Source organism: Sminthopsis crassicaudata, chromosome 4, assembly GCF_048593235.1.
Source record: "Sminthopsis crassicaudata isolate SCR6 chromosome 4, ASM4859323v1, whole genome shotgun sequence".
Taxonomy (NCBI): domain Eukaryota; kingdom Metazoa; phylum Chordata; class Mammalia; order Dasyuromorphia; family Dasyuridae; genus Sminthopsis; species Sminthopsis crassicaudata.
The window spans coordinates 193,563,358-193,584,712 of record NC_133620.1 but is presented as its reverse complement, the minus strand read 5'-3'; the positions used below and the strand labels follow the sequence as shown (position 1 = coordinate 193,584,712).

Sequence of the window (21,355 nt, the reverse complement as noted above, 5' to 3'; positions counted from 1 at the left end):
ATCTCCTCACTTTAACTACCATGCTACTTCTGTTTCTGAGGTTGGAGTGGGAGGTGAGTAGAAGCTTTATGGTTGGGGTACAATAATTAAATTAACTCTTTTCATTGTTCCTGGAAAGGGTGTGTCATCTATGGCTCTTATTTCCAAACCAAAATAGTCTTCCTTTTCACCACTCCCTTGTATGCATATATTATCTCCCCCAATTAGAATATAATTTTTGTTTCCATGTCTTGCTTTTATATTTGTTTCCCCAGGATTTAGCAGGATGCCTGACATATTCCAAAATAGCCCTCCAAATAAGACAAGTATATGTGATGAGAAACTTCTCTAAACATTAGAAAAATACCTTCCCCTCTCTGAAATTAAGGTAAAGATACTCTTGAACTCCGAGAGTAGCTTTACTGGTAGTACCTAAAAGTTTACCCCCAATAATAAAACAGCAGATCCTGCAGTGTCATATAAGTGCCATGGTATTAATTATCACCAAGGTAGAAAAAACACAGCCAATGATTTGTGACAGTTGAAGGTTGAAATAGCTGAGGAAACAAAGGTTCGAGTTCTTTAACATATCAATTTATTAAGCAATGCACACCAATTGTATGACAAATCAGGACCAGGCTTCTTCAGGTTGATATTAGACCCAAATACAAGGTGGGGGATAAAATTTTATGCATTTTTAAAAATCAATTAAATAGATTTAATCAAAAGAGAAAAATAGGGAAACTACACTATTTGTCAGTCATAATAATCGATAGTGTTTTAGATGATTTAAAATGACAGCATAAAATTGGAGTATTGCAGTGGTATAGGAAATGATGAATTGGTAGATTTAGAAAAATATGGAAGGACTTAGACTTAGGAAAGAAGATATGATGCACCTTCAGAGAAACAGGAAAATAAGCATAGTATGATCTTACATAGTTGTATATGAATGTGTATGTGTGTATATATATATACATATATATATATGAATGATTATAAATATATATGCATATGTATGTATATATGTATATGTGCATGCATGTGTGTGTGTGTATGTGTGTATCCACACTTAATTGTAACCTTGGGGAAGAGGGAAGGAAAGGCGAAAAAGAATAAAGTAAAAAATGCACAGCAGAAAAATAAAAGAAATCTACAAGGAAGCAAAGAAAAGATGGACAGTTCTGAATATAATACGTAGTATTTATTATATAGGCTTTCTTGAAATGGAAATTTACTGTTTTACATTTTGAATGCTCTCATGTTCTGCTGTGCACATGGAAATTTTTTTTTCTTTTTCTATTTTGCATTTAAATTTTAAATAAATAATTTGGAATTACAAAAAAAGAAGGGGGAAAAAAAAAGTACAGGATACAAGATTAAATAATCTGATTCCTAATTAGAAGAAAGATTAGAGGCTTTCCAACTTGTCAGTTGAAAAAAAAGGAGAATGAACAAGTGAAATCTGTGAAATCAGAAAAAGAATTATCCCACTCTCTCCCAAGAATTAAATCAAAGGAACAAAGAAATAGTAACTATCTTGGGCCAGTTTTCAGATAAGACATATAGGTTACTTGTTATATATAATTGTAAGAAAACTCCTTGCATCAGTCTTCGGATTTGACTAAGTTTCTGATCAGCATAACCTCGGTTCTTAGTTAAGGATCTCTAAACCACAAGTAGAGATAGTTCAGTTTCCTAGCAAAGAAGGGCTAGGTTCAAACAATACAATAAAGTTTTCTCATAAGACAGAAATTGGACTAGAACTATAATAGAAAGGGAATGGATCTAGATCCAAAACTGAGTCACAATGTAATTCACTCAATTTCTATAATTCCCACAGTTTTCATTGTGGCTTTCCCATTCCTCATATGGATAGGATGTATTCATAAAGAGAAACTCATTGCCAGGGTAAAATTAAAAAAAAAAAAAAAAAAGGTAAAGTATGCTTTCCCACCAAAGAACCACATAGGCACATTTTAATTCACTAACAATTAGATATTACTTCTTAGGAACAGCACCACATTAACCACCAGTACAGGATACTCTGCCCAAAAAAAATATAGGTGACAGATGAGGAGCATGCCGTTAGTTTGTTTCTTTTTCTTTGAATTCCTCTTGGTGGCTGAGGAATAGAAGAGAAATTTACTAGTATTAGTCATCTCTCAATACTACTGTTTTCAAGTGTTTTAGGCAAAGCATGGCAATCTTTATTTTTTTTTTAAGGTTTTTATTTACAAAACATATGCATAGGTGATTTTTCAACATTGACCCTTGCAAAACTTTTTATTCCAAATTTTCCCCTCCTTCCCTCCATCCCCTCCCCTTGCTGGCAGGTAGTGCAATACATGCTAAATGTGTTAAAATATATGTTAACTCATATATATATACACACACACACACACACACATATTTATACAGTCATCTTGCACAAGAAAAATCAGATCAAGAAGGAAGAAAAAAAAATTGAGAAAGAAAACAAAATGCAAACAAACAACAATAGAGAGAGTGAGAATTCTGTTGTGTTCCATACTCTGTTCCCGTGGTTCTCTCTCTGGGTGTAGATAGCTTTCTTTGTCACTGCACAAGTATAACTGGTTTGAGTCATCTCATTGCTGCAGAGAGCCCCCTCTGTCAGGATTGATCATTGTGTAATCTTATTGTTGCCGTGTATAATGATCTCCTGGTTCTGCTTACTCACTTAGCATCAGTTCAGGTAAGTCTCTCCAGGCCTCTTTGAATTCATCCTCCTGGTTGTTTCTTCTAAAACAATAATATTTAACAACATTCATATACCATAATTTATTCATCCATTCTCCAATTGATGGGCATCCACTCAGTTTCCAGTTTCTGGCCACTACAAAAAGGGCTGCCACAAACATTTTTTCACATGTGGGTCCCTTTTTCTCCTTTAAGATTTCTTTGGGATATAATTCCAGTTGCAAGCAGAGATAGTTTGAGGTTTTTCTTAATTTCTGAGGTAATTGGGGTTAAGTGACTTGCCCAGGGTCAGGGAGTGTTAAGTGTCTGAGGCCAAATTTGAACTCGGGTCCTCCTGACTTCAGGGCTCATTCTCTATCCACTGCACCAACTAGCTGCTCCTTATAGTTTCATTCTTTATACTTGTATCCTAGTACAAGGCCTGACACATAAGTGACTAATAAATATTTGTTGATTGATTTGATGCAGAGATATATATCTGGGTCAGCATATTTTTTGAACCAATAGTTAGGTTATATTTTGTTGATTTTCTCTGACCTGTTGTACTAAACTAATGTGGACTGAGAGATTATACCTAGGAGGATTAATTTCCTGGCCATAAGATAAATTGGAAATAAGCAGTAGAGGGAAAGCATTAAGAAGGATAGGGAAAGGTTTTCTAAATGAGGCAGAATTTTAGCTAGACTGGAAGAAAGCTAAGAGGCAGAGATGAAGAGGGAAAGCCTTCCAGACATGTGCAATAGTCAGTAAAAGTGCTTAGAGTAGACAATTGAAGTTTCTAGTTTGAACAACAAGGAGGTCTCTGGATCACAGAGTTTGGGGCAGGGGAAGAAAGATTGGAAAGGGAGGGGAAGTTAATGAAGTTTTGTGAACAGAAGATTTTATATTTGATCCTGAAACTGATAAGGAATCTCTTAAATTTATTGAGTGAGGAAGGAGGGTAACATGGTCAAACCTGAACTTTTAGGTCTCTTTGGCAACTGAGTGGAGAATGGAGAAGCTAAAAAGTTTGTCCTTGTAAAAGGACAAACAACCAGTAGGTTATTGCTGGTTTAAGTAGAAAGTGAAGAGATCACTTCAGCATCAGAGACTCAGGGGAACATGCCAGAAATGCTACAAAGGAAAAAAATCAATTGGCAACAGATTGGATGTAAGGAATGAGAGAATGAAGAGTAGAAGATAATGCCGTGTTTTTGAGTCTAGGCTCCTGGGAACATGGTGGTGCCTTCTATACTAATAGGGAAGTTAGAGAGAGGGGAGAGTTTGGAGGGGAAATTAATGAGTTCAGTTTTGGACATGTTGAGTTGGAGATGGCTACAAGATATCCATTTCAAGACGTTAGTAGGCAGTTGAAATGCAAACTAGAGGTCAGGAGAGTAATTTGGACTGAATGAATAGATCTGAGAATTATCAACACAGAGATTTTAATTGAATCAATGAAAACTGGTGAGATCACAAAGTGAAATTGTATTAAAAAAAGAAAAGAAAAGGGTCCAAGACAGAGTTCTGTGATATATCCACCCACTGTTCCTGGCATGACTTGGATGAAGATTGAGCAAAGGAGACTGAGAAAGAGCAATCTGGTAGTTTGATTGTTTGTTGTCCTTTGTTCTCAAAGAAGACCAAAATGTTGAGGTCAAGGTACAATGTGTTCAACTGTTGCACAGCCCACAAATAGTTCATATGAACTCACAGGACATAAATAGTCCATGTGAACATTTAGAATGGAGATGTCTCTAAATGTTCACATCCCCTATTTCTTTTGAGTTATTTGCAATTCTGCTTTGACCACAGAATATGAATTTTTTTTTTTTTTTTTTTTTTTTTTTTTGAGGCTGGGGTTAAGTGACTTGCCCAGGGCCACACAGCTAGGAAGTGTTAAGTGTCTGAGATCAGATTTGAACTCAGGTCCTCCTGAATTCAAGGCTGGTGCTCTATCCACTGAGCCATCCAGCTGCCCCCAAAATATGATATTTCTTTGATATCCTGAGCAGTGCTGTGCTAGTGTCTCTGATGTCTTATGATTGATTCCAAAGTTTTTTGGAGAGATCTTGAGAGTGTCCTTGTATCTCTTCTGATCACTATAGGAGCATCTTCCTTGCATGTGTTCTTCATAAAATAGTCATTTAGGTAAATGCATGTTTGGTAGCTGACCATCAGAATTACACTCTCTGCAGTAGAGTTTGGATGCTTAAACCTTTCATTTTAAGAAAGGACCTCTGTGTTTGGCAGCTTATCTTGCCAGGTGTTCTTCAGAATCTTCTTAAGACAATTCAAATGGAAGTAATCCAGTTTCCTAGGCATACAACCATGAGGTCAGCACAATGGCTCTGAGATATTCAGTTTGGTAAGCAATGTAATGGCTCTTCTCTCTCACACTTTCTTTTGGACCTCTCAAATATTGAGATAGCTCTGGCAATGCATGTGTCAACCTCATCATGTGGATAATGGACTGTGTTCTTGTGCTTTCCCAGTCATCAGTGGAGTGAAGCAGAGCTGTATATTTGCTCCTGTGCTTTTCAGTATGATGCTTTTAATGATGCTATCAGATTCCTTCAAGGAGGACTAAAATAGTGTGAAGGCAGCTGCTGCTCTTATGGCAAATTATTTAACTTGAAAAGATTACAAGCCAAGACTGCTGTTTCTTCTTCATTCTTGAAAAGCATTAATGATATCATCCCTGTGAGTAAATCGGAATTTCATCCCTAGAAAGTAAATTGCCAAGGAAAGTGAACTTATCCAAAGCATTCAACATTTCTCCATTTGCTTTAACAATGGTTTCATTGGGATGGTACTGACAGAAGAACCTTTGTTTTCTTAGTGTTGATCATCAGGTCAAAATTAGCAGAAGCAGCAGAAAATCAATCCATACTCTGTCACATCTCACCCTCAAACACTTCATTGAGCACAATTATCTGTGAATAAAAAGTCACACATCAATTCTCCCTTGACTTTAGTCTTGACTTGTAGTCTTTTCAGGTTCAATAATAAGCACCTTAGCTTGTCTGGGCCATCATCAGTCACCTTGACTTTTGTCTTGTCATTGGACTCTTATAACTCTGGAGGAAAAAATGAATTTTTACTCAGCGCTGTCTCAATTAAATACAATTCATTCATGACGTTATTGGTTTTCTTCAAGAATGAAGGACAAACAGTCTTAGCTTGTAGCTTTTTCAATTTAAGTGCAGTATGGTAGCATGCCATTTTAGTGCTCCTTGAAGAATCTGACAATCACCAAAAGCATCTTTTTGAAAAACACGGGAGCAACACACAGCTCTGCTTTGTTCCATTGATGACTGGGAAAGCAAAAGAGCATAGTCCATTACATCAGAACTCATTCAGCATGCGAAACTGATTGTTAAGAGAACTAAGAAAATGTCCCAAAAAAATAGAGGAGAGTTATCAAGGAGAAGAAAGATTAGTGAAAAATTAGGCAATTTGTGACATTGTCAGAGGAAGTCATTGTATTAGTAATTTTTAGTTATCTATTTTTCTTTGTTACAAGAAAGGGCATTAATTGACTAAGCTAGGTGGAGGTGTTTATCCAGAAATGATTGTGGAATTAAAAACAAAGGACATCAATAGCAAGAGTAGATTATTACCTGTACTAAAAGTCTCCCTTAGAGTGGGAGGAAGATTAAGTACCTGGAATAAATCTCATAAATTTGTCTGACTTAAGCAAACTGGGTGGATAAGGGTGTATCAGGAGATGTGAGATTAGATGGGGTGGGGCAAAGTGATGACATTTAAACCCAGAGTTTGCATATTCATCTATGTGACACTCCTAGGGTCTCATGAGGACAAAGCAATGGGTTTAAAATGTAACTTCTTAAAAAAAAAAAGAAGAAGAAGAAGAAGAAGAAGAATGTAACTAGTATCCAGATAGATGCATTAGTATCTATGGGGGCTTCTGACAAACTTAACATGGGTATGCGTAAAGGAAACACAAGAGAGCAAAAGGAATGGAAAAGTAGGAAAACATGAGAAAAGAGGGAAAAGTCCATCTTGTGAGGAGTCAATGAGTATCCTCAATAATTGCCTCAGGTCTCATTCAATGGCAATGAGTGGCCTGTCCAAAAGAAACTTGGCTCTTTTGGGGTTTTTTGTTTTATTTTAACTAATTAATTTTTTTTAACTTTCTCATTATGATTTTTAATAGTTTTTATTTACCAGATATATGCATGGGTAATTTTACAACATTGACAATTGCCAAACCTTTTGTTCTAATTTTTCCCCTCCTTCCTCCCCACCCTGCTCTAGATGGCAGGTTGACCAATATATGTTAAATATGTTAAAGTATAAGTTAAATACAATATATGTATACATGTCCAAACAGTTGCTTTGCTGTCCAAAAAGAATCGGACTTTGAAATAGTGTACAATTAGCTTGTGAAGGAAATCAAAAATGCAGGTGGACAAAATTAGACAGGTTGGGAATTCTATGTAGTGATTCATAATCATCTCCTAGAGTTCTTTTGCTGGGTGTAGCTGGTTCATTATTGCTCTATTAGAACTGATTTGGTTCATCTCATTGTTGAAAATGCCCACGTCCATCAGAATTGATCATCTTATAGTATTGTTGTTGAAGTATATAATGATCTCCTGATCCTGCTCATTTCACTCAGCATCAGTTCATATAAGTCTCTCCAGGACTTTCTGAAATCATCCTGCTGGTCATTTCTTACAAAACATTAATATTCCATAATATTCATATACCACAATTTATTCAGCCATTTTCCAATTGATGGGCATCCACTCAGTTTCCAGTTTCTGGCCACTACAAAGAGGGCTGCCACAAACATTCTTGCACATACAGGTCCCTTTCCCTTCTTTAAAATCTCTCTGGGATATAAGCGCAGTAGTAACACTGCTGGGTCAAAGGGTATACACAGTTTGATAACTTTTTAAGCATAGTTTTAACTAATTAATTTTAGTAAAGTATCAAACTTTATTATTAGCTCTTTGAATCAATTGTGTTAAACATAAGGACAAAAAATTTATCCCTGAAATATTAGAAACAACATCTCTGATGCTAGGAAACCTGATTTTTTAATAATGTAATTTTGAAATAAGCTTATTTGATAATAATTCACTAGACACAACACTGATGAAAAAGCCAGGGCTTTTCACCTTAGTAGTAAAAAAATGTGATGATGTATATGTATTTTTTTACTCACAAATCAATCAATTGATCAACAAACTATTAAGCCCCTTGTATGAAACAAATTTCATAGAATAATAATATGAATTGGGGATACAAATATGAATGTAAGACAGTTCTCATAAAGGAACTTCTTGAATTGTAATTAATTTATGAAATTATGAAGTGGGGGCAGGTATTCTTAGGGTAGGAAAGATCACAATTGGCAGCTGAAAAACAGGGAACAATCATATTTTAATGAAAGACAGAGAGTATTGAAGCCAAAAGTTCAGAAAAGCAAGTAACAGACAGTGGTTGGGAACCAGGAATAGGATGGTGAAAGAAGACAAGCAGAAAGAGGAAAAGTGGAAGAGGCAGAGAGTATCATTCAAGTAACCATGAATTAGAGTTAAGAGCACTCAGGACAGCAAAACTGATGTGGATGGAAGATTTCTTGGGGAGCAGGAATTTTCATTTTTATAGATATTTTGGACAAGACATACCAACTCCTATCTGTGCCATTTTGGGGTTAGGTTATTAACATCTCATCATCCCAGAGTTATCAGCACCTTTTGAATGTTCTTTTGGTCTAAAGGTGTGGAGGGCTAGTTTTTGTTTGGAATGTATGTATCATAGGACCAGAACCTTGACAAATACTGTGTAAATACTTCCTCCTTATTGGTCACATAGTATCAGGATATGAATTCTGGTTAACATATAATACACTTTGTAAGTAACACTCCTTTGATCTTTGGGACTGTTTGTAAGTAACTTTCAGGTTCCTCTCTACAATCTTATTTCCTTCTATTGCTACCTTATGCCAGCTACTTATAAACTTACTATACTGACTAGAAGATGGGATTGGTCATGAGGAAGGAGCAAAATAAAATTTTAGCATACTTCTACTGGAGAGAGCCCATATGTTCAGGTAAGTAAATGAGGAATAAGTACAAAAATACAAAACAATTGTGCAGGAGAACACTAGCAAATAAAGGAATTAGGGAAAGCCTCACAAAGGAGTTGAGTTTTGAGTCTCTGAACCTTGAAGGGTTAGAGGTTCCAAGGGAGTAAGATGTAGAGGGAAAAATGTTCTCGGTTTGGTAGTATCTTTTCTAAAGCTTGGAGAGTGAAGGTTATGTACAGGAGACAGCAAGTAAATCAGTTTGATTGAAATATAGAGTGAGGAGAAGCAATATGTAATAGGAGTGATGGGGCTGGAGTCAAGAAGATCTGAGTTCAAATCCAACTTCAATGTGAACCTGGGCTAGTCACATATTTAACTTCTGTCCAATTGTCTAGAGAAGAAAATGACAAACTACTCCAGTATCTTTGCTAATAAAAGTGTTGGATATGACAGAAATATATATAATAAGATAGGCTGAAGCCCGATTGCAAAAGGCTTTTAAATGCCAGAGAAACTTGTATTTATCCTAGAGATTCTAGGGAACCACTAAAGTTCTTGAGCAGAAGAGGGACACCATCACACTTCTACTTTAGGAATATCAAATTGTACAACTATGTGGAAGTTAGATTGAAAAAGAGATGGAAGAAATTAGGTTAGATTGAAAAAGAGAATAGAATTAAGCAAGGAAATATAAATGGAGTACAATGCAATGATTAGGGCCTAGACACCTGAATCAGCCTTAGGGAGATCAAAATCAGGGTGGGGGGATCCCCAGTTCCTCTCCTTAGGAGACCTACTCTCTGGTGATCTGGAAACTATCATCCCACATCTTTCAGTCTTCTGCTGGCCTATGCTTCTTCCCTGATCCAATTCCCTAATACCCTTTCACCATAGTTCCTTGCTTTAAAGCTATCACCTATAGCTGCATTAAAGTACTACTATATTGCCTCATCATGAAGCAAATTCTCCTGTCTAACCTCTAAAGTGAATGAAATTTAATTGCTATAATTTGTCAAGGAGTGAGTGTGGGGACTAACAATGCAAATTGGATATCTTTACAGCATCTGAAGGACCTTTTGTGGTCCAGGTATAGAGTGGAAGAGCTAAATCCAAGTTTAAAATATATTAACTAGCTCAGAGGCATATGGACCCTGGATCTATAAAAACTTTAATACTTTTCTGGGGAGAAGAAGGCAACAGAACTGGGGCAATTGTGGCAGAGCACAGAGAGAGATGGCAGCAACGCAAGGGAATTCCTGGAACAATCTAAGGATCTTTGGTTTAAACTAGGAGACATAAAACCTCAAACTATGGAGTAGGAAAGCATAAAGTCCTGAAGACTTACTCTTCACTGTATAGTCTATACAAGGTCCAAGGGACAGTAAGGGAACTATCCAGTTCTTTTTCCTATTTAGGGTCTGGTAGTGACCATATAGATACCCTGGTAAGAAGGAAGGCTCACAAAAGATGTGGTTTGACTTAAGATAATAATCAAAAGTGAATTGGGGGGCAGCTAGGTGGCGCAGTGGATTGAGCACCAGCCCTGAATTCAGGAGGACCCGAGTTCAAATATGATCTCAGACAGTTAACACTTCCTAGCTGTGTGACCCTGGGCAAGTCACTTAACCCCAATTGCCCAAATAAAAAAAAAAAAAGTGAATTGGAGCCAAATCTAATGGAGAGCTAATTGTTAAGTTTTCAAAGTGAAAATGTATACCTTACAAATGACAATTACTACAGATTTGGGCTTTATTTACTGTTTTATGGACTGTTTAGACTTAAGAATACAATATTAATACAAATTCAATTTTAAAGTGTCCAAATATGTGGTTTCCTCCAGGTAGTCATCATACATTTCACATTTGTCCTGTTTTGTTCTAGAAACAATGCTTGAACAGCCATGTAGTAGAAGACTTAAGTAAAGACTTAAGACTTAAGTAGAAGACTTCATGACTGAAGTAGAAGTCTATTGACAATAGGATAATAACAATAATTATAATAATAGCTGGCATGAATTTAGTGTTTTAAGGTTTACAAAATGCTTTAAATCTATTATGTCATTTGAGCTTCAAAACATCCCTCGTAACAATCAATTTTTTTATCTCCTACGGAGAGAAGAGAGGAGTTAACTTGATGATGATATTATATAATAGCCTGGGATTTATATAGTCCTGGAAAAGGTAAGCCTCACAAGAGGTAAAGTTTCTTTGGCTTTTATGGGCTCAATTGTAAGTCCTTTCTGTATTTTGTATTATGTGTAATAAACTTGTTCTATGATCCATTTCCTGTTAGCCTGGACTGTCTGTAGGAAAAAGGAGGATTTTTAGACAATTCAAATGGGCAAAATTCAGGAATTCTAGAGAATACTTTGCCTGAAAACAAAACAAGCCTACTTCAAATTATTATTAAGAGATCCCCAAGATTGAACCCAGGCTGTGGGAATTTAAAGCTGCAGTTCAGAGCCGCAGATGACACAAGAATAAAGATAAGAACAGAACTTTCTTGAGGTATACCATTATTTAGCATATGAATTACAAGAAAGATTTTAATCATGTTCCTTAAGTATATAAATTCAATCTTTCAAAACATGTGATAAGAGTTTTCTCTTTAACTTTGTAGCAAATGCTTTCATAAAGCAAAATACCCTGCTGTACTGTTAATAATTACCTCCCAATTCATTTAAATTCAGATTTACATATTTTTTAAAAAGTAGTACATACCTGTTTCATAGCCTGAGAGATAAGGATCAATTTTCCAGTTATAAAAGTTTTCCAATTCACTCCGTTTCTGGTGAGATAGCAAACAGCCAAATCAAGGTATTCAATATGAATGGTAAGACTATTTCTAAGCCGAAGTCCAAGAATATACTAAAGAAATAGATTCAGACCTTGGATAGAAAGAAACTCTCAAAAGGACCAACTCTAGCTAAAAAAGCAAATTGATGGAAGATACTATAAAGTTAAGCCTTTCTATATTCTGCTACAAAGCATAGCAGAGTAACTATATCAATATCAATAAATACTAGTGAATAAATGAACAAATGAGTAAATAATTTAATTTAAACAAAAATTTATTTTTATTATAAATTTATCAACAAATATGACTATTTCAACATATAATGAATAGAAAAGTGGATTATATATGAAACCATGAGATTCTTTTACATAGTTTCCTAAAATATATAGTACATTTAACATGATAGCAAAAAAACGGATCTATTTATGTGCATCCTATTCTGAACTCTTTTCTTCTGAGTATTTTTAGTAATACTTTATGTTCTTATCTATTTCTCTTTCTTCTGATCTTCTTCTTCTTCTTCAACATTATTCTCACACCAAATAAATCTTCCTCTAGGCTCCTGACTCATAGATGACCCCTCTTAAAATAAATAATTATAGTCAAGCAAAATAAATCTACTCATTGGACATGAATGAAGATATATTCTGTAACTCTAGTGGATTACTCATGATTCAATGACTAGACATTGCATTGATCAGAGCTTTTAAATCTTTCAAAGCTATTTTTTTTAACAGTATTATAATCCTTGTTATAAATTGTTCTCCTAGTTCTGCCTACTTCATTCTGTATCACTCACTTGTGCAAATCTTCTTCGTTTGCTCGAAATCTATCCTTTTCATAATTTCTTATGGAAAAGTGATATTCCATAAAATTCATATTTATTCAACTATTTCCCAATTAAAAACCACCCACTTCATGCAATTCTTAGCTAAAACAACCTCAAAAAGGTGCTGCTATAAATATTTTCTGTATATTATTGTTTTCTCTTTGTTTTTGACCTGTTGGGAACATATATTCAGTAGCTGGGTCAAAGGATATGAACAGTTAAGTGATTTGAGAGTACAGTTCTACATCACTTTACTGACTAGTTAGACCAATTCACAGTTCCATAAGAATAAGTGTTGTCCCACAATTACCATCTTCTTTTTTTTGTCACCTTTGCCATTCAATGTTATGAAGTAGAATCTAAAAGTTGTTTTAAATTTCCTTTACTTTTAGTGATTTGGAATTTTTTTTCCCAAAATAGAAAATGATTGTTCAGATCTTACATTTCTTTTTTTCACCTCTGAAAAATGTCTTTTCATATTCTTGGCCAATGATCCATCAGGGAATACAATGGCTTTACAAAAAGCTTCATCCAGTTGCACCACTCTGTTTATAATAGGTCATACTCAATAGTTTGCTTTTTTTAAATCACTTCTCTCATTGCTAATCTAGAGACATTGTTAAAATATAGAAGTTAGATAAATGCACAGACAACTTTTCTACATAAACAAAATATACTATAATATATTATCAAGAAGTTTTTAGGGATGTTCCCTTCCTGTTCTAAATCTAGGATCTTCACCTTTCTCTTTTGGCAAATTAATGGAATAAAAAATTAAGATTAATAAAAATAATTGGTAGAGTTACCTTGTTTATTAAAAGACAAGAGAATCTGATATATTCCCAAAATTCCCTTTCAGAACTTTGTTTCCTTCATAATGACTAGCATGTTATAAACATGTTAAACTGGAATGAAGCTTTGCTCAGAGCTCATCCATAATGACACTCCTTTGTTGCCAAAGTGACTATGATTGAGAAACTCAGACATTCTCCTTGTTCCAGTTTTTTAGATTAAAGTTACTATATGTTTGGGTATAAACAAATCACAAGTTTGTGATTGTGCCTAGTAACAGCAATACTGTAATGATGATCAACTATTAAAGACTTAGCTATTCTGCTCAATATAATGATCCAAGACAATTCTAAAGGACCCATGATGAAAAATTCTATCCACTTTTATAAAGAGAATGATGAACTAACTGAATGTAAACTAAACATGGGGTTTTTTTCTTTTTTTTTTCTTATCTAATATGGACACACATTTTGCCTTATTTCACAAATAATTGATATTATGTTGTGTGCCTTCTTAATAGGAGGAGGAGGGACCGGAGAGAAGAGAATCTGGAACTCAATGTTTTAAAAAATGAATGTTAAAATATATATATATATTTTAATCACACTTTTACATAAATTGGCAATGTATAAAATGTAAATATAAACATATTTAATCCATTAATCAATAGTGTATTAAGCCAATACTCTAATCCATTGAATCTATTTTGTGTCATGCCTCAAACAATAGACTCTGGGAATTTAAAAAAAAAAAAAAAAAAAGGAAAAAAATGAAAGATTCTTAAGGAACTTAAGGCGAGACAATGGATTCATACATAGGTATGTACAAAATAAACATATAAATGCAAGATAGTTTGATGAGGAACTACTAGCAGTTTGGGTGATTAAAAAAAAAAAAAGGTTTCATGTAGGAGATTAAAGGAATCAAAGGACCTATTGGGTGTGATTTAAACCTTGTATGGACAAAACAAGCATGAAGTGTATTTATGAAAGTAGAGTAAGAAATGGTTCAGCATATTTGCTCACATGTAATTGCAGTTTTTATAACATTATCTTTTAAATATAGTATGAATTTGGAGTCCCAACACTTAAGGTTGAATTCTAGTTTTTATATCTGTGTGATCCTGGACAGCTTCACTAAAGTTCAACACGCTTCATTGTCCTCATATATAAAATGAGGTAGTTGGACAAGATAATTTTGTCCCTTACAGCTCTAAATCTAAGATCTTGTAAATAATGCTATTTTCTCATTTGGCAAACTAATGGAAGAAAATGATAATATTAATCAGAATAATTAGTAGCTTATCTTAGTATGCACTGTATTTCTTAAGTTAAAATAACATCTCTTGGGGGCAGCTAGTTGGTACAGTGGATAGAGCACCAGCCCTGAAGTCAGGACTACCCAAGTTCAAATCTGCCCTGACACTTAACAATTCCTAGCTGTGTGATCCTAGGCAAGTAAGTCACTTAATCCAACTGCCTCAGCAAAAAAAATAATAATAATAATAATATAACATCCCTTAAAGTTTAGAAAATTTAAATTTTCATTTCATTTTTATTATGCATTAAATTATATATTATGTAAACAAACATTAACATTCCTACATATAAAGAACAGAAAAGGAGAATGGTATATGAAACTATGTACCTATACTATTTTAAAATATAATTTAACACAATAGTATCAACACTTCCCTGTTAATCTATTTCCTGCATTTCTTTATGCTTTCTTTTTGAATTTTTAAAATAATTCAGTAACCTTTTTCTTTCTTTTCTCCCTTTTTTACATCATTAGCACTACTCACAAACTACCTACCATAACTTTTCCTGTAAAAAAAATAAAAACTCTCTCTTCCAACAAATAAATATAGTCAAGAAAGACAAAAAAATACATTGAAGATATATGTCTTACTCTGCACTTAGTCTATAACCTTCTGCTAAGATATGGGAGAACATGTTTCATCATCTGACTCGGAGTCATTATTGGTTATTAGCTCTTAAGACTTTCAAAACTATTTTCTTTTACATTATTGTAATTGTTTTTGTAAATTATTCATCTAGTTCTGCTTACTTCTTTCTACAATAGTCAACACAAATCTTCCCACTTTTCTCTGAATTCATCACTTATACTATTCCTTAGGGCACACAAGTATCCTTTTACATTTATATCATATTCTACTCCTTAAGGTTTTAATGCTTTCACATCTTTATGGGTGATATAATCATCCACAAAGAATATCCTTCTTTCTAAAATTTATACATTTAAAAATTATGCTTGTCTTTTCTTTTAATAGAAATATAGAAACAGAAAAGAAATATTTGGGAGGGGGAAAAGAGCATGAAAAACTTAAAAGTTTTAAAATTTATATTAAAGCACTTATTTTAGTTCCTATATAACAGAGACCAATAAACAGGTAGGATATTTTAAAAGTTAATTAAAAAGGGAGAAAAACTATTAATATAGTTTCACTCTTCAAAATAATAAAATGTTGGTATTATTCATAATGGTATAGTAAGAAGCCAGTGGACTTGATGTCAGAATGAAAAGGATGTCTGTCTAATTTTTGAGGTTCCCTTTCAGGGAACCAAAATATGATGAAGTTTAGGTTTTGGGGTTCCCTTTTGTAGGGAACCAAATGATATGGTCTAGATTTACGGAACCAAAATGAGATTAAGGTTTCTAGTGGCAGGTTCGGGGTTCAGGGAACCAAATGAAGAGGTTTGGCTCCTGTTGGAGGGCCGGACTATAGTAAAACAAAAATTCACACTTTGTCTCTGCCCCTCAGCCCATTTGCCATAACCTGTCAGGCAGCATAAATATCCTCAGCGGGCTGCATCTGGCCCGTGGGCTGTAGTTTGAGAACCCCTGATTTAAAGCTTGGCCTGGAGAAGCAGTACCAAGGTATAGGAGATCATAGAGTAGATGTGAACCACGTAAATAAAGTCTAAGCTTGTTCCCCAAAACTCTCGGGTGCTCTGTTGTGCTTAAAGCTGCTTCCCTATGAGATAGCAGCCGGAGGATTCTGGGGACCTCAAAACAGAGGTAAGGTTGACATTATATTTACCAGTCTCTGATAGATCTGGGCATTAGGACCAATTAGCATTAGGTGAGAAAGGGCCTAACAAAGCTGGTTACCCTGTTTGCCTCCGGTGGGATACAGAGGTAAAGTTCAAGGTAGCTTTCTCCTTCAGAGAGAAAGTTTCTTCAGACTTCCCATTTCAACAGCAATGGGAACCCCTTGGCGGGTTGCCTTGCAAAAGAATTCACAAATTCCTATAAATACAGGCACCAGATCTATGGCAAAGAATGGGTTTATTTACACTAAGAAGACAGCTTTCTTAGTAGGCAAAGAATTCTGTTAGGATAATTTTGCAAAGATGGGTTGACACTGAGAAGAAATTATCTTCATAAGTGGGCTAAATCCAGAAGGGCTGGACTTCCTGATTAGGAAAGATGTGTTAACAAACCCCCAGTTATATTGGGCCAGTCTTAGCCTGGAGCCACTCAATAGAGGATATTGACTATGCCACAGGCTGAGATTTCCAATTGAATAAGGTTATTGGGAGTTGTCTGGGAAAGGTGTGCTCCTCCCAGAGTTTGAGAGTCAGGAACACCCTTCCCCCAAAGGGGACACAGTTTACTTCAGGGCCACCCCAAAGGTTAAAGGGGACACAATTTACATCATTATTTCAAGAGACAACCAAGGCAAGGAAGAGTTTCAAGAAGTATGACCCTTGGCAGTCTAGAAGAGAGCCAAACATGGAGAACTGCAGTTTGAGAGGGGAATCACTTTCTCTTTTCTATTGTGCCTCTGTCAGAGCACAGTGGGAGGAGATTTTTCTTTTTTCTCTTTCCCCAACTTCTGGGGAGTTCTGGAAAGTTTGGGAGTAGTACTGAAACCAAGAGAATAATGGCCACCAGAAATCTATCAAATTTTTTTGTAGGTTAAAAAAACCTTTTCTCCCAATTATATGTTGAAGCTTTTTTAATTTTTTATTTCTTTAACTTTTCCTTATAAATCATGTTGGGAGAGAAAAATCAGAACAAAGGGGAAAAACCATGAAAGAAAAAAAAATTTTTTTAAGTGAACTTAACATGTATTAATTTACATTCAATCCATGGTTCTCTTTCTGGATTTAGATGCTGCTTTTCTACCCAAAGTTTATTAGGATTGCCTTAGATCACTAAACTGCTTAGAAGAAGCAAGACTGAATGAATCTGGTTGTCTTCTCTGTAAGAAATTGATTTGTGATTCAGATTACTTCCAGCCCCTCCTGGCTGATGCATTGTCAATTCAAGAAGCTAGGACCTTTGATTCACAAATCCTGGTCAAAAGGAGCCCTTTGAATTCCAATAGGAGATCCGACTTGTCCCCCCAATTAGATCTGAGCCAACTTGGGCTGTCCCAGCCCCTGTTCTAATGATCGGTCAGGTTTCCCAACCCCCACCAAGCTAATTCTCCCCCTAACTGAGACCCAGCCAGGAGCCAACCTGGGACTCTACCCACAGGCCCCTTTAGCTAAATCTCTCATTACAAAAGAGCCAAGCTGGAGTCCTCTCTTTGCAGAGGTTTCACACATGGCAGCACCATGGCTGGCTTTGCAAGGGCCTTTGACCACTGGAATACTGTTTCCGGTGCCCTCTTTTCTTTATCCTCACCTATTTCTTTAATTAGACTTTAACCAGAATTTAACTTTACTTCCAATCCCCATAATAAATCTCTTTTATCAATCTAGGTTTTCTGGTCTGTAAATTTCTTTATAGAGAACTGCTTGAGCCGCCACTAGACCTCATTTAACTCCCTACCCTTGCGCCGAATCCTGAGGGGTTGCAGGGGATCTCCATTTGACTCCCTGAACCTTGAACCTGCCACTAGACCTCATTTCCCTGTCCACCAGAAACCCTAATTTCATTTGGACACCCCAAATCTAAATCTCATCAAGACCATCATAGTTGACCATTGCAAAATCTTGCTGTTGTTACGTATAATGAAACATTATTAATTTTGACAGTAGAATCCTTAATGACAATGAGATTTTGTATCCCATTCACAAAATGGAGGGGGTTTTGCTCTGAAAGGGACTATTGAAAAGTTCAAAAGCCACCAATCCACATATTTTGACCATATTTACAATGTATGTTGCCTGCCAAATATGGGAAACAACCTTAATTACTATGAAGTCAGTATACAGTACTGGCCAAGAAAGACAAATATGAATGAAAATGCTCTGTCGGGGCAGCTAGGTGGTGCAGTGGATAGAGCACCAGACTTGAATTCAGGAGGACCCGAGTTCAAATCTGGTCTCAGACACTTAACACTTCCTAGCTGTGTGACCCTGGGCAAGTCACTTAACCTCAGCCTCAGGGGGGGGAAAAAAAAAAGCTCTGTCAGCAAGTCTTGTGACATTGTAGTTACAAGGTTATGTATTGAACAAATGAACACTATTATAATAGAATGCTGGGCTACAGTCAAATAGAAATGCAGTTTGATAGTTTGGAACTTCCACCAAAAGACATATCATTTTGATGAGATTTAGAATTGGGGTTAACTAAATGAAATTAGGGTTAAGTGAGATCTAGTGGCAGGTTCGAGGTACAGGGAGTCAAATAGAGTTCCCCTGAAACCCCTTTGGATTCTGCGCAAGGATACAGAGTTAAATGCAGTCTAGCAACGGCACAGAGTCCCCTGTAACGGAATTTACAGACCCGAAGACCTAGATTGATAAAGGAGGTTTATTATGGGGTTTGGAAGTAAAGTTAAAGTCTAGTAAATAAAAGGTGAAGATAGAAATAAAAGGGCACTGGAAATAGGATTCCAGTGGATAGAAATCCTTGGCAGCCAGAAGTAAGGCTGCCATGTTAGGAACCTCTGCAAAGGTTCTCTTATAATGAGAGATTTAGCCAAAGGGGCCTGTGGGTGATGTCCCAAGTTGACTCAGATCTGGGTGGGGGTTGTGAGAGCCCAGATCTCCTATTGGAATTCAAAAGGGTGCTTTTCACAGGATTTGTGAAACTAAGGTCCTAGCTTCTTGAATTTATAATGGATCAGATAGGAGGGGCTGGGAATCAGAAAAGAATAAATCCATCTGAAAGGATTAGTTTCTTAAAGGGAGCACAACCCACATCAATTTGTCTAACCAGTATCTTTTGTTTCAATTATCTTTGAAAGATTGGTTGCAAGTACAGATACATAATAAAGAACTATTAGAAATGATGTAAACCAAGAATCAAGGAGTTGGCCCTCAGGAATTTTAATTTCATTTTCTAGAAGTCACCTTAACCTTGAGATAATGACAGAAGTGGGAGCTAAGCAATGGATTTTGGTGCTGGACTGTAACTGATTTTATGTACTATACCAGGGAGCATTCAAGGGCTTTCCCCAATGGCCATGAAGTGATTACTGATAACTTAAGGCATGTGAATCAATAGGCTACTTGATGGGCTTCCATACAAGATGGCAGTACAGATAAGAATAGAACAGCTTAACCCATGTTTCCTGAAAAGACACAACCAAAAAATCTGCAGGCACTGAAGAACAGGACTAGCCAGAGGAGCCAAAGTGTTCTACAGCCTTCCAGCTGTGATCTCAGAGTGGTCCATCTAGAAAATCCCAGAGTGATTAAGCAGGCCCTGGACCTGGGGATCAGCGTTTCATAGAACTCCAGTGATAAGATCCAGATTGATTAATTACCTAAAAAAGTTCTGGACCTGGGTGTGGTGATAGGAGTTAGCATAGTGGGAAAGCTGTTACAGGGCAACTCTGTACTTTGACAAGTGAGATGCTCTGAAAGTTTGTAGCAAGGTTACATGAGCTATCCAGAAACCTTGAATTTAGTGCTCTGTACAGGAAGGAGCCATGTGAGCCTGGGCTAGCCAGCACTTTTTATATATCATTTACTAGCAAAAGGTGGCAGGACCTCATATAATATAGAGATCAAGACCAAAAAGGGGGATCACCATGCGGTCCAAGTGCACAGAAACAGTCAGAGCCAATTCAGTAAGTAAAGCTAAAAGTATGAATGAATAAACAAAAGAAGATTCTGGCAATAAAGAAATTTTATGAATCCAGGGACATCCAGAATTCTCACCTAGAGGAGAGAGTAACTTCACACAAACAAGAGGCACACCCTCAAATAAAAGTACAGTTTGTTCACAAGGTCAATTAAAATTCCTAGAAGATATTATTCAAAAGATTTTCTCCAATTATATAAATATAGATTGTTGAAGAAAAAGTGGAAGCAAAATATACAAAATCTTACCCTAAAGAAAGACTATTTGAAAATTAGACTAGACAAACTAGAAATTGATGACTCTATGAAACCAACAAGTTCCAGAACAAATCAAAAGATTGCAGGGAAAAATAGAAGTGAAAAGTATCTTTTTAAAAGAATTTCTCTAGAAAATAGGTCAAAAAGATATAAGAATTACTGGATGATCTGACAAGTATGACCAAAAAAAAAATCATAAATACTGAATTTCAAGAAACTGATAATTCAAGAAAACAAGATAATTCAAGAAAATGATAATTCTTTAGAACAATTAGAACCAGAGGGCAAGTGAATATAAAAAGAATCCACTGGTTCTTCTGAAAGAAATTTAAAATAAAAATTCTCAGGAATGTCTTATTCAAAATCCAAAATTTTCAAGTTTAAAAAAAGGCTACAACTAGAAAGAAAGAATTGAAGAACAAAATTCTATAATACTTGACAATTATTACTATAAAGATTAGAAAAACTTAGTATAGGTGGGAAAAGAGGCTCTAGACAAGATATATGGAGATAGAAGAGGAGTTGAAAACAACAAGATTGTAGTATTTTTATTAATACAATAGTATTTTGGGGGTGAAGAAACTTTATGCCAACTGGCACGTTCTCTGCAATTTATAGTATTTAAAAGCATAGAAGAAAAAATGAACTTTGAGTGAAAGAGAAAAGTTTAAAGCATTGTTAATGAGAAAATAAAAGTTGAAGTCTTGAAATACAAATATAGAATATTTATCTTTGACTCAGCAATACCACTAATAAGTCTATATCCCAACGAGATTTTTTAAAATGAAAAGAACCTATATGTATAAGAAAATTTATAGAAGCACTTGTGGTGACAAAGAATTAGAAACTGAGGGGGATAGTTATCAAACTGTGCGTACCCTTTGACCCAGCAGCGCTACTACTGGGATTATATCCCAAAGAAATACT

General features: G+C 35.5%; 1 protein-coding gene and 1 long non-coding RNA gene across 2 annotated transcripts in view; both read right to left on the bottom strand.

Moving 5' to 3' along the window:
• The window catches only part of CDK19 (cyclin dependent kinase 19), a 288,374-nt gene that overhangs the window by 263,273 nt on the left and 3,746 nt on the right, over nucleotides 1-21,355 (bottom strand). The gene's annotated exons all lie outside the window — the stretch shown is intronic.
• LOC141566071 (uncharacterized) lies at nucleotides 1,025-11,532 on the bottom strand. The gene is made up of 3 exons (XR_012489229.1): nucleotides 11,464-11,532; nucleotides 2,513-2,742; nucleotides 1,025-2,104 (listed from the first exon to the last, which is right to left on the bottom strand). It is a non-coding gene; the product is annotated as an uncharacterized LOC141566071 (long non-coding RNA).